Source organism: Penicillium arizonense (assembly GCF_001773325.1).
Source record: "Penicillium arizonense strain CBS 141311 chromosome Unknown PENARI_contig001, whole genome shotgun sequence".
Lineage (NCBI taxonomy): Eukaryota > Fungi > Ascomycota > Eurotiomycetes > Eurotiales > Aspergillaceae > Penicillium > Penicillium arizonense.
Window position 1 is genome coordinate 1,645 of NW_019173278.1, and position 12,649 is coordinate 14,293.

Consider the following 12,649-nt stretch of genomic DNA (forward strand, 5'->3'; position numbering starts at 1 on the left):
TATGTTTCTAGTCTATTATTATAATTAGTTTTAGTCTAATTACTAGAGTATAACTAGAATACGCTAATCGCTAATAAATTTAATTAAGATATATAGGAATAAGAGCTTCTTATATTTCTTACAGTCGCGTATCTTCCCTTTCGGTTGATTGAGTATCCTAAGTTTTACCGCTTAATCTAGATAGCCTAGTCTGTACTGAAGGTCCCTAATATCACTTTAGTAAAGACTATACGATGCCGGCTACAATCCTTTATATAGTAATAATAGGAAAGAATCTTAAAGATACTCTTAGAAGATATAAAAATATTAATTGCTTTTAATTGTTAGACCTCGCCTTTTATATAGGCATTTATAGCTATAACTGGCTATTTTATTAATAAGGACTGGTAATACTATAAGGTCCTTCTCGGCTTTAAACTTTTTCACAGATTACACTCTGGTATGAATCTAAGTTCTGTACTCCTCGATATACTTTTATAATATAAGATCGAAGATCGGGTCTTTATAATCATAACTGATAATATATTAAATAACTAGATGTTAGTTAATATACTATAATAAGCAATATTAGAAGATACTACCCTTATTAGGGTCCTATATCTTGCTTATATAATTTAGCTAAGCCTTAATAAGCTTTTTAGGTATATTAAAGCTTACCCGCTTAATAAAATAATAGAGATATGGTAGATAGAGTAGCGATCCTAGTCAGCGCGTATAAATGTAACTAAACAAAATATTGCTAATACGCTATTAAAGGTATATATTTATACAATCTAGAGCTATTATATTATACTAACTATGATATCTAGATTCGAAACCTTACAATCTATATGGATATAAGTCTTTAACGCTAGGAAACCTTCTATAATCTATAAGGCGAAATAATAAAGCTTATACCTCTTTTAAGACGTTAAGACACGTTAGAATTCTATGTTTCTAATATTTTGACGTGTAAAGCGCTTACAATCGTTTTTCTAGCCATTTTGTGATAAGTATAAGCGGCCTGATATAGTACTTAAAGATGAAGAATAGCGCTAGGTTAACTACCTTCTTTTTATCACCTAGCCCTTTGATTTTATAGTCGAACTATTAAAAACCCGGGATACCACTATATATTATATATTTCTGATTTATAATAAGCTATTTAAGTATTTATAGCTATCAATCATCTAGCTTATATAGAAAAAGACTACTTAGAAGCGATAGATGCTTTAAAATTTATAAGCTGCGCGAAAGAAGCTTGATAAGTACTATTTTAAAATAGATAACGTATAAGGGTATCTTTATATAATCACTATAATACTTGCTCTAGCGAATAAATTCTAGTTCTTCTAAATAGATAATTAGGATAATTGTTGGTATATAATATACCGGAAGTCTGTTAAAGAGTATTTGGCTATTTATAAAGAATATATTATCTAGCAACTAATATCTCCTCCCTCTCTTTCGTCGGGGGGAGGAATATCGCGTTTAGACTCGATAGTAAAGTTAAAATGTCCCCGCTCTACTATAGTAGGCGATAAGCTTTTATAATATCTTAGTAGTATATATTTTTAACTACTTTACTTTATATGATATTAACTATCTATAAGCTACTATAGATATAGCGTCTTTAGTATTTTAGAGGGAGAATGCCTATCGTTTCCCAACTCTTACAGCCTTTATACGAGATATACTTTTAGTCCCTACTATTAGCGCTGGTGTTAAACGACTTTTTAACACTACTCGAGATATCTATCACTATCGCTGTAGAAGATTAAGTGTAATAACTATCTAGGAGTTAATATTTCTTTATACTTTAAAATTTGAGATCGAGGAATAGGTAGTATTCCTATAAGAATTCTTCACTCGCGATAAGATCGAAGCGGTAAAGGAGGAGAAGGAAATCATATCTAATATAGTTAGTATCGATCCAATTAGTGATACCGAGGAAGAGCAAATCTAGGAAAAGGAAGAGGTGTAAAGTAGGGAGGAATCGGAGGATATATAGGTTATAATCGATTATAATACTGACCCCCCCCCTTCCTTCTAATAAAGATAGAAGCACTTAGATATATGCTTCTATAAGGGCTCGGAAACGGATTAGATATAACAAGGATTTATACTAGTATTATTAGCGATTAATAGGATAGCGAATTCAATTATTATACTAATTTCTGACCGCGGTTAAAAAGGTAATACTATAATAAGAGAACCCTATATTTCTAACCGCGGTTAGAATCTAATGTCTAAGCCTAATACACTTATTTCACGTATATCATCATATCTTTAAAGTTAGATACCCTAAGAAACAGAGAAAAACCGTATAAAATATGCACTAAGGACTTATCCAGTTTGTATTGTTTAGCAAACTATTAGGGCCCTAAGACCATTACGGTTTTAGCCTTGAAAACCAAAAACCGCAATGGTTTCTGAAACTGGCCCTAAAAACCAAACCATTTGCGGTTTGGTTTGGTTTGGTTTTGCGGTTTTTGGCGCACTCTAATTAGAGGATTAATTTTACTTTAAAGACAAAGGATAATAGGTTACCTATAGATTTATAGATATTTAGTTACCTATAGGTTTATAGTTTCTTAATAGGTAATCTATAAGTTACCTATTAGATATATAGGCTATAAGCTAATAAGTATAGCTTTTATCTAACTTTATAGATCTTTATCGATATATTATTTATTTAATCTAAGAAGACTAGGGTATTATAAGACTTTAAAATCTATATCTATACGCTAAAAAATCTTTTTTTATAAGTCTAAATATTTAAAAATTAGCCCTTTTTAAGATATCCCAATTTACTAATAGATATATATTATTATTATACGATATTAACCTTCTAGATACTATTTAACTTCCTCTATTAGATAATCTAACCTCTAATTAATCGATTAGCTAACAAACTTTTATTAGCTTAATAGAGTATTATAATTCTATCCGACCGGACTTATTTTCGCCTTCTATTTCTAATACTTTTAAAAGTGTTTAACCTAACTATTATACTCTCTATATAGTTTATTTAAAAATAATAGGTGATAACTATATATAATAGTAGCTCTAAACTAACTTCAGAAGAAAAAAGCACCTATATTAGGACTTATAATACTCTTCCGATATTTAGTACTATTTTAATTAGATAGTTTAGATTAGTAGTAGGATTCTAAAGGTTATATATAAGTATTGTAAGGCGATTCTTAACTATCTAGGCTTTAAAAATAGAATTTTAACTATAAAAAAATATACTATAAGCTGTATAAATATCTATTTCTAGCTGTTAATATACATACTAAATCTGATTATATCTATAGGTATTTAGCCCTTTTATTGATACCTCTTTAATTAAAAGAACTAGAAATTATATTTTTTTCAATTTATTACCGAGTTAAGACTGCTATTTTAGCTTTTAAAGTATTTAAGGTTCTATAATATAATATTTATAGTCTAAAAAGCCCTAATAGGGCTCTCCGTTCCTTCTATAAAGGTAGCTTAGAGCTAGCTATAAAAAATAGTAGTTAAACGCTATTAGAATATATTAAATTATCTACTAGATAATACAAAGATTTTATTTGCTTTTAACTGTTGGATATCTTCTTTCTAATAGGTATTTATAGCAGTTATATACTATTTTTTTAATAATAATTAGAATTATTATAAACTTCTTTTTAGATTCGAACTACTATATAGAGTACACTCTAATATTAATTTAAGTAGTATTCTATTATAACTACTATAGAAGTACAATTTAACCGATTAAGTGCTTATAATAACTACTAATAATATATTAAATGATAGTATATTAGTAGTAAATATCTAAAAAACGGTCTAGTCTTTTAATTTTAGTAATAATATAGCGATCATTTAGGTTCTATATATAGCTTATATTATTTAATTGAGTTTAATAAAGCTTTTTAGTTAGATAAAAGTAGACCTAAAGAATCAAATTACTTAAATCGACTAGACTAAATTCTACAAGCAGTTATTTTATTACTAGTATTAGAAATAAAAGATTATTAATACTTTTAATAAAGTTTATATATATTAGATCTATTAAACCTACTTCTAACCTTATTTTAAGTTCGAAGCTTAGCTATCTGTATTAATATAAGCTTATAGCGTTATAAAACTTTCTATAGTCTCTAAATAGGATCTATCGCGTTTATTCCGATATAAAATGTTTAAACGTGGTGGACTTCGACCTTTCTAATATTTCGCTATATTAAACGACTATAATCTTAAATAAATTTTATTTAAAATATAGCTATCCGTACTTTAAGCTTAATTAAGAGTAATAGCGGTAGATTAATTATTTACTCTATATTATATAGCTATTCTTCTAGTTTATAACTATACTATTAAAGATAAAAGATATTATAATTTATTTTATCTTCGCTATCTATAATAAGCTCTTTAAGTATATTAAAAAGTCAATTAGCTAGCTTTTAAAGAAGAAAGTAGCTTAGAAGAAGCTTATACTTACCGCTCTTTATATAGTAAAGGAGAAGCTTAGATAGTACTACAGTAAGATAGAGGATATTTATAGTGATCTCTTTACTGTTAATATAAGATTTATATTATAATATAAGCTCCGGTTCTTTTAGAGTAAAGAATAGGGTAGTAGCTTTAAATTATTTGCTAGATACTAGTAAAGCTTTATAGACTACTTTAAACTATATAAGTAGTATCTCTTAAAGGAATAGACTAGTAGCGATTAAAAAGATTCTACTTATAGTTTAGACTTAGATCTTAATCGAATAATTAGTATTAATAAAACAGTTTAAATATATTAGTAGAACGAACTTATAAGATATCTTAAATAGTTATAAATATATTTTCTCTATTAATTAGTAGGTTTAACTTATATATATATATATATATCTTTTAGCTACTATCTCTACTATAGCGATATAAGAATTCTAAAAGGAGTGTTAGACTATATTCTCTATATTTATAAAATTTATATATAGGTCAAAATTAAAAGGACCCCCATTCTTAGCATTTGGACCCGATCAGCTCACGCTAAGCCTGAATAGGCCTTAAGCAGTAATTACATTTCCAATCCATTATTTGGTAAAATTGCATGAATTCTTGGCAATACTTATGGTCCGAGTATCGACGGCCATGATCCTTGGGTACTTCCGTTTACGACGTTGAGCTCTTATTAAATTAAGTCACCGCCGTTTCCTATAAACCACTAGCCTAGGCACTGCCTATAAGCAGTCCTACGCCGCCGGCGGCATCTTAGGCTACGGCCTAGGGTGAGAATGCCTAGTCTGACCGGCTTAGGAAGCGCCGGAGAGCTCTCTAAATAGCCTCAGGACGTATTGGAGAGCTCCGTATATAGGAAATATACGAGAATTTATTGCTTTCTCATACTTTGTTTCCAAATTTTGCTAGAATAGCTGGATTACTTCAAATCCGCAGTTTTCAAAATCAGCCTCTGTTTCCTAGGACTAGCTCCTTTCTAGGAATTGGTTAGTGGTCGGAATAGGTCCAGCTGGTGGTTAATAAGAAACAGTTGTGACTTTATTTAATGAGAGCCCTACGTAGTAAACGGAAGTACCCAAGGTTCATGGCCGTCGATACTCGGACCATAAGTATTGCCAAGAATTCATGCAATTTTACCAAATAATGGATTGGAAATGTAATTACTGCTTAAGGCCTATTCAGGCTTAGCGTGAGCTGATCGGGTCCAAATGCTAAGAATGGGGGTCCTTTTAATTTTGACCTATATATAATATCTTTTTAATTCCTATAATTAGGGCGGGTATTAAGTGGCTATTTAATACTATTTAGGATATCTACTATTATTGTTAAAACTTTTTAAATGTTAAAGTAATCTAAAAGATTATATTATATCGGTATAGAACGTAATTTAAAATCGAAGAAAAGAAAATAGCTTTTTAGAAGGAATATCTTTCTAAGGGCGAAATAGAAGCAGATAATAATAAGAAAGATATCTAACAACTAGATAGTAGTATCGAGCCTATTAGTAATAGTAAAAAGTATAATAAAAATGATAGGTAAAAGGTTCTTATACTTATCTAAGACCAATTAGTAATATAATATCTTTTAGAATATACTTTTAAAAAGAGATAAAAGAGCGTTATATTTAGATTAAAGGCTAAAAGGTATAAAGATATTAATAAGGAAGATAAAATTCCTCTACTAGAGATTTAGCAGCGTATTTTAAGATCTAAAAAGCGACCGCGGAATAATAATAATCAATTTATAGCTTATTAGTTTAGATATAGATTTTTAGATTATAGCGATATCTAGGCAATATATAATATCTACCTAGTTTCTAACTACAGTTAGAAAACGTGATAAAATAAAGCTTTAAACGAATAAGTAATTTCTAACTTCTATAATTAAAGCTATTTACACTTATCCTAGAATCTATTTTCTATAAGGATATACCGCTTATAACGTTAATACCTACAAATACAGTCCTAAAATGCATATATTATATATATTATAAGATTCCCTATACTTGTAGTATATATCAACCTGTAGGAAACCCGCGGGTCGGGTCGGGTTTTATATCTTAGACCTAAAACCCGCTAAGTAACGGGTATAGGTCGGGTAAAACCTGTCTACCTACAGGTAAGGGCGAGGTCTAGTTTAGCTAAGCTTTAAGGCTTAAAGAGATACTTAATAGAAGGGATATATAACTATAGGCTATTACTAATAAAATTAGTTAATACATTAATAGCGGTAAGTAGATTCTAATATTTAGAAAATAAAGATACTAATATATAGATAGATACTATTTCTATTAGGCTACATACTTTCTAGAAAGAGTACTAAGATTACTTTCTAGCTATTATAGGCCTTATATATAATATACTCTTATTCCTAGTAACTAGGGTAGGAGTTAAATACCTATTTAATACCGCTCGAGATATCTACTACTACTATTATAGTAGGATAAAGAGTAAGACTATTAAGGCCTTAATGATATTTCTTTATATAATAAAATTTAATATAGATAAGTAGGAAGTAATACTTCTTAAGAAATTCTTCTTATATAATAAGCTTAGTAAAGTAGACATTAATCTAATTAGTAATATAGAGGAAGGTAATAAATTAGATAATAACCTAGAAGATTAACTAGAGGATAGATTAACTAAGTATAGTTGTCCTTACTGACTATTATTACTACTAGCCTATATATAGATACGAGTATTAGGGAGGAAATATAAGAGTAGAGACAATAATATATTTAAATACTATTAGCTTAATAAGTAATCCTAAATTAAAAACGTTTGTCTAACCCTTTTTATTAATCAAATTTAGATATAATTAAGTAAACTAAATACCTAAAATTATAACTAAAAAATGTATAAGTTATATATATAAAATCCTTAGTATATTTATTTAGTTTATAACCTAATTTAGGGCCCTAGACCTAGTACTGGGTTACCTAGTCTAACCTAGACCTATCACTAGGTCGAACCCTTCGACCTAAAACCCAACCTAGACTGGGTTGGGTCTAGGTTGGGTCTGGGTTCTACTGGGTCGTGCGGAAGACTAGACTAGCTAGACAGCTGGGAATAGCGGTGACTAGGGAGTCGCCGTCGCTTAACACACCGGTCTATATATATAAGTTTACGAGTATCGGAGGGTCACGCCTACGTATCTTTAACGATCGGGAACGCGAACATGCTATAGGTTAAGCGAATATATACTAGTGATGGCTATCCTAGTCAAGAGTAAAACTTCACTATGGCTAGAGGGCGGAAAAGTAACATTTATGGACAGAAAATGCTAGGGGCCGGTAATTAAATAGGTTTATTAACCAGATTGCATAGGGGAAGAGGGGAGGGATGATTCGATAGGTTAGGCAACCTGGTCAATAAATTTTTATATAAACAAATATTTTTTAAAATTATTCAACCGGTCTACCTCACAATCTGGTTTATTTGGTCATATCGAGAGAGTTCTTAGAAAATTGTGATAATATATAAAACGAGTAACTACAAACAACTTACTTACTTCAAACCTCGGCTAAGCAGATTATTTATTTCATCGAATCTACACCCCATTCTCCCTACCATTATTTAATTGCCTGTTCATTACTATAACTAGTTCAGTTCCCTCAATTAGTTACTCCATACAATAAAAATTTCAAGTTATGACCAGCATCTTCTAGCTAAACATTACAAGATTTAATCATGAAGAGATCTAAACAATACATAAGAAATCGTACATTTTTTAAACTCGTCTTACCCGGACCACCAGAAGTGATGCCTTCAGTGATTTATTCGCTTCGATAAGAAAGGGCCGTCAATAAACACTAGCGTCCGGTGGAGCCCAGCCACTAAACAACTACTAACAACTACTATTTGTTAATGTAGAAGGTCATAGGAATTTACGTGGAAAAACTTATTTTTTTTTAAAAAAAGAAAAAAATTCTAACTATTCATGCTATAGATAGACCATACGAGTGGTTCAATTGCCTTGGTCAAATATCTAGTTAAAGTTAGTGCAGAATTAATTTCGACGATGCAACTTGGGTCCTGATTTGCACGAACCTCAAATCAAAACAGTGTAATCCAACAGCATCGACCTGGCAAACATAGGAAATATAACAAGATAACTAGCGGGTGTCTTGTCAGTTCTAGAGACTTTTATCCAGGTCTGCAATATGAAGCCGGAACACTATTCATTATCAAGGTGTTGTTATTAGTTATATTATCTATAGTCACGGATAATACGCGGTCGGTGATTCTATAATCAGTTAGAAGCTAAATCACAGTTTTACTTAGATTCTCACTAGTATATAATCTATAAAGATGCTCGAATCTAAGAAGAACTTCATAGTAATTCCAATCCTAATTAAGGAAGTAACCTATAATAGCTATGAATGCTTACTAGAATAGTGATGTCTAGCAATTAAGGGCTATTAAAAGGCGACTCCTATCTAGAAGCTTTCTAAGAATCTCCTTCTAGTTACTTTTGACTATAGAGTCAAGATAACGCCGCATACTTCGCGTAGATAGGATATTGACCTTACTTAGGGCTTACTAAATAACCTCCACTAGATCCTTGAACTATATATGCTTAATAATTCGGAAGGGTAGGTAAGCGGTAGAGATAAAGTCTAGTATCGCTTTTACTAGACGCTCCTAGGAGAACGATAGGCTTTATAGGAGAGCTAGCTTTAGGATAGTATATAAAGATAAGTAAGGGAGATATTAAGAGTCTATATTATAGAAGAATAATATACTATCTATTTTAGTAGCTAATCAACCCTCTAGGTAGGCTTCCGTGTATAGGAGCCTACCTTAATATGTGTATTTATTAGCGATAACCTAGCACGGCGATATCTTAGATAAACAAGGGTATAGAGACATATCGTATATATAACCTTTAGCTTACTAGTCTTCTCGTGTGCAACCTAATTAAAGTTATCCTAGATATTAGATATCTTTTTCCTATTCTAACGGATAGAGTCATATATTAGGCTTTAATCTAAACTCCGTAGTTAGCCACCACCTTATAAAGCTCTTCCGGGATTTATCTATCTCGCTACTAGGCTTAGAGGAGTAGAGGACCTAGTATACTAAAGAGGGAGGTTAATACGAGGAAGCGAGAGAGGTGTAGTTAGAGATAAAACTTGTGACATAGAGGTCAATAGAGTCTAGCTACTAATAAGATCGGAGATATTATCTAAATAAAGTAGGTTAGGATTTAGACCTAGATCTAAATTAGCGTAGAAGGAGTACTAGGACTAAGATACCTATAAGTAAGATATATTGTACTTAGTCATAGGTTACCTAGAAATAGGCTTTAAGAGAAAGAGAGAGAGAGAAACGTATATATAGGAGTAGCTAAGAATATTAGGGGTATAGCAAATAAGTCACGACTTACGGGCGCGTTTTCGATATATCTCGAGCTTTTAATAGTAGTGATTGGCTATTACTAATCACTAGTGCGGATAATCAAAGATAATTAAGGATATCCGTGGATATCTATACGGATATCCGTAATATATCCTCAATTATCCTTAGGTATTAATTTTAGAGAAAATGAAATCACTGTCCGTAACATCAAAGCTTAGGACCGGGATTTTTTATACTATTGTAAAAAAATATACTTAAAAACTTAATATACTTTAAAGATAGCTTAGATTATATAGGGCTTATTAGATTTGACCGAGAAATAGCGATTTTAATCATATATACTTATTTCAGCTAAAATATACTATACGGCTATATAGAGTAAATATATATTTCTATGGTAAAGCACTATAGAACAAAAAAAAACTCACCTGTCCTCTAATAGATTTAAAAAAAAAATTGATGCTATAAGCAATGATAAAGGCGATAAATATTACTTAATATAAGACTATTTCTTAATATTTCATTGAGCAATATGATAAATAAGGTCGGTAGTATAGTTAGGACCGAACATATGTATCTTTTGTTCTGAAAAATAAATTGGTAAGCTATATATGAGGCACATGACTACCTCTAAATAGATGATTTATGCTAGTGCGGATATCCGCAAAATATCCTTATATCCTCGTGGATATCCATGGATATCCTTATTAAGGATATGGTATTGAAATAATATCCTTATCCTCAATTTGCGGATATGGTATGTGACCCGATATCCAATGGAGAGGATATGCCGCAGTCTAGTTAGTAAGAATTGGGTCGAAAACTACGTCCGACGACACTCTAATCTCTCTACTCGATTCTTACGATTCTACGATTACCGACGAGCATTATATAAGGATAGGAGCGTTATTTAAACGTGGTTTAACTACGTGAGATCTATAATCGTGAAGTACAGTATCGCTGATAAAGATATCTACAATTTCGACGAGATTAGCTTCGCTCTCGGTCTTACGGCTATTATAAAGGTTATTATAAGAAGAAGCTTCGGTTAGAAAGCTATTCAATAGCCTAGAAATCGCGAATAGGTGACTATAATTGAGTTAATAAATACGGTAAGGTAGGCGTTACCACTATACGTTATTTTTAAGGGCAAGGTCTTTATAGCGGCATAGTTTTAAGATACGCAATTACCTCCTAACTATCAATTTATAGTTAGCGAAAATAGGTAGACGACCGACGCAATTAGTCTCGAATAGCTTTAAAAAGTATTTATTCTATCGACTACTAGCTAAAAGAAGGGACGGTATCGACTTCTTATCCTTAATAGCTATAGTAGCTATCTTACACCGGAATTCGACATAATCTATTAAGATAATAATATTGTCCCAATTTGTATACCTTCGTATTCTTCTTATATTCTATAGCCTCTTGATATCGGCCGTTTTGCGGTGTTAAAAAGGGTACACGCGGATATAGTAGATTCGTAGACAAAGCTTGGTATCAGTCGAATCGATAAATACGACTTTCTTATAGCCTATCCTTAGGCTAGAAAGGCAACATTTAAATCGAAAAATATTGTGAATAGCTTTATAGCCGTCGGCTTAGTCCCTTTTGACCTAGAACGCGTTATTTCAAAGCCCGATATCCGACTATAGACCCCCCTTCCTCTAAGCCGTGGCAGTGATTTAAGCCTCAATTTTACGCCAAAAACGCCGTATACGGTAAAGGATATTCGCCGATAGGCTTCTTCTATTAAGAAATTGTAACAAGAGAACCTATTACGCGCGGATAAAGCGTTTAATTCGATTGTGAAAGGCGCCTATTTAGCTATCTATAGCGCGGCTATTTTACGTTAAGAAAACAAGGATTTACGCGCCGCTAATGCGAGAACTACCTAAAGAAAGAAGCGTACAAAGAAGCGAATAGCTTATGAAGGTAGACTGTCAGTTTTGGAGGCTATAGAGATAGTATTAGGCCTAGGAGAGGCTGATAAAGTACACTAAGGTGGTGATAGTGGCTCATCATCTACGCCGAATCAGGCCAATGAGAGGAGACCACAGCGATGCAGTATTTGTAAAACGCCTAGACATAAGAGAAATAAGTGCCTAGGGAAGTCTGAATAGCTTCATTTTTAATTATATGGCGTTGCGGTGTAAATTTTTGCAATTTAATGGTGGCATTTTTGGGGTGGGCGGCTCGCTTGGGTAGGCGGCTCGCTTGGGAAATACGTTATATTTTAATACTTAAAAAAGGTCTAATACTAATCTATATCCCTAATTTAGTATTTTAGTAAGATAACACGAGGATCTATCTAGCGAAAGATATAAAAGAGTAGTACAAAACCTATAGAGTATATATTAAAGACTAGCCTACGTATTTACTAAATTTAAATAAACCTTATTAAACTAGTCTAGTGTTAGTTAGAATTAAAGCTTTTTATAATATTTCTATAGCTTATTAGCTAAAAAAGAAGGGAGATAGACTAGCTTTATTTTAAAAAAATGCCTAGTAGAAGCCTAGAAGGTATTATATTAAATAAAGATAGATACGCTAATATTAAGTATAGAAAGTCGTTTAAAGGTAGTACGGAAGGCTAAGGGGTATTATACAAAATATTAAGCGAATTTTCGAAAGTGTTATTGAGGAACCCTAAAATTTAATTATATTATTATAGACTATAAAATAGTGGTAGTATATACTATATAAGTAATATATCTATTTTAAGAGGGGACCTAGGAAAGTATGGTAGGAAGATACTTTTAAACGGGTATACATATAACGTGCTATTTAAATATTTTAGGAACTTTATTCAC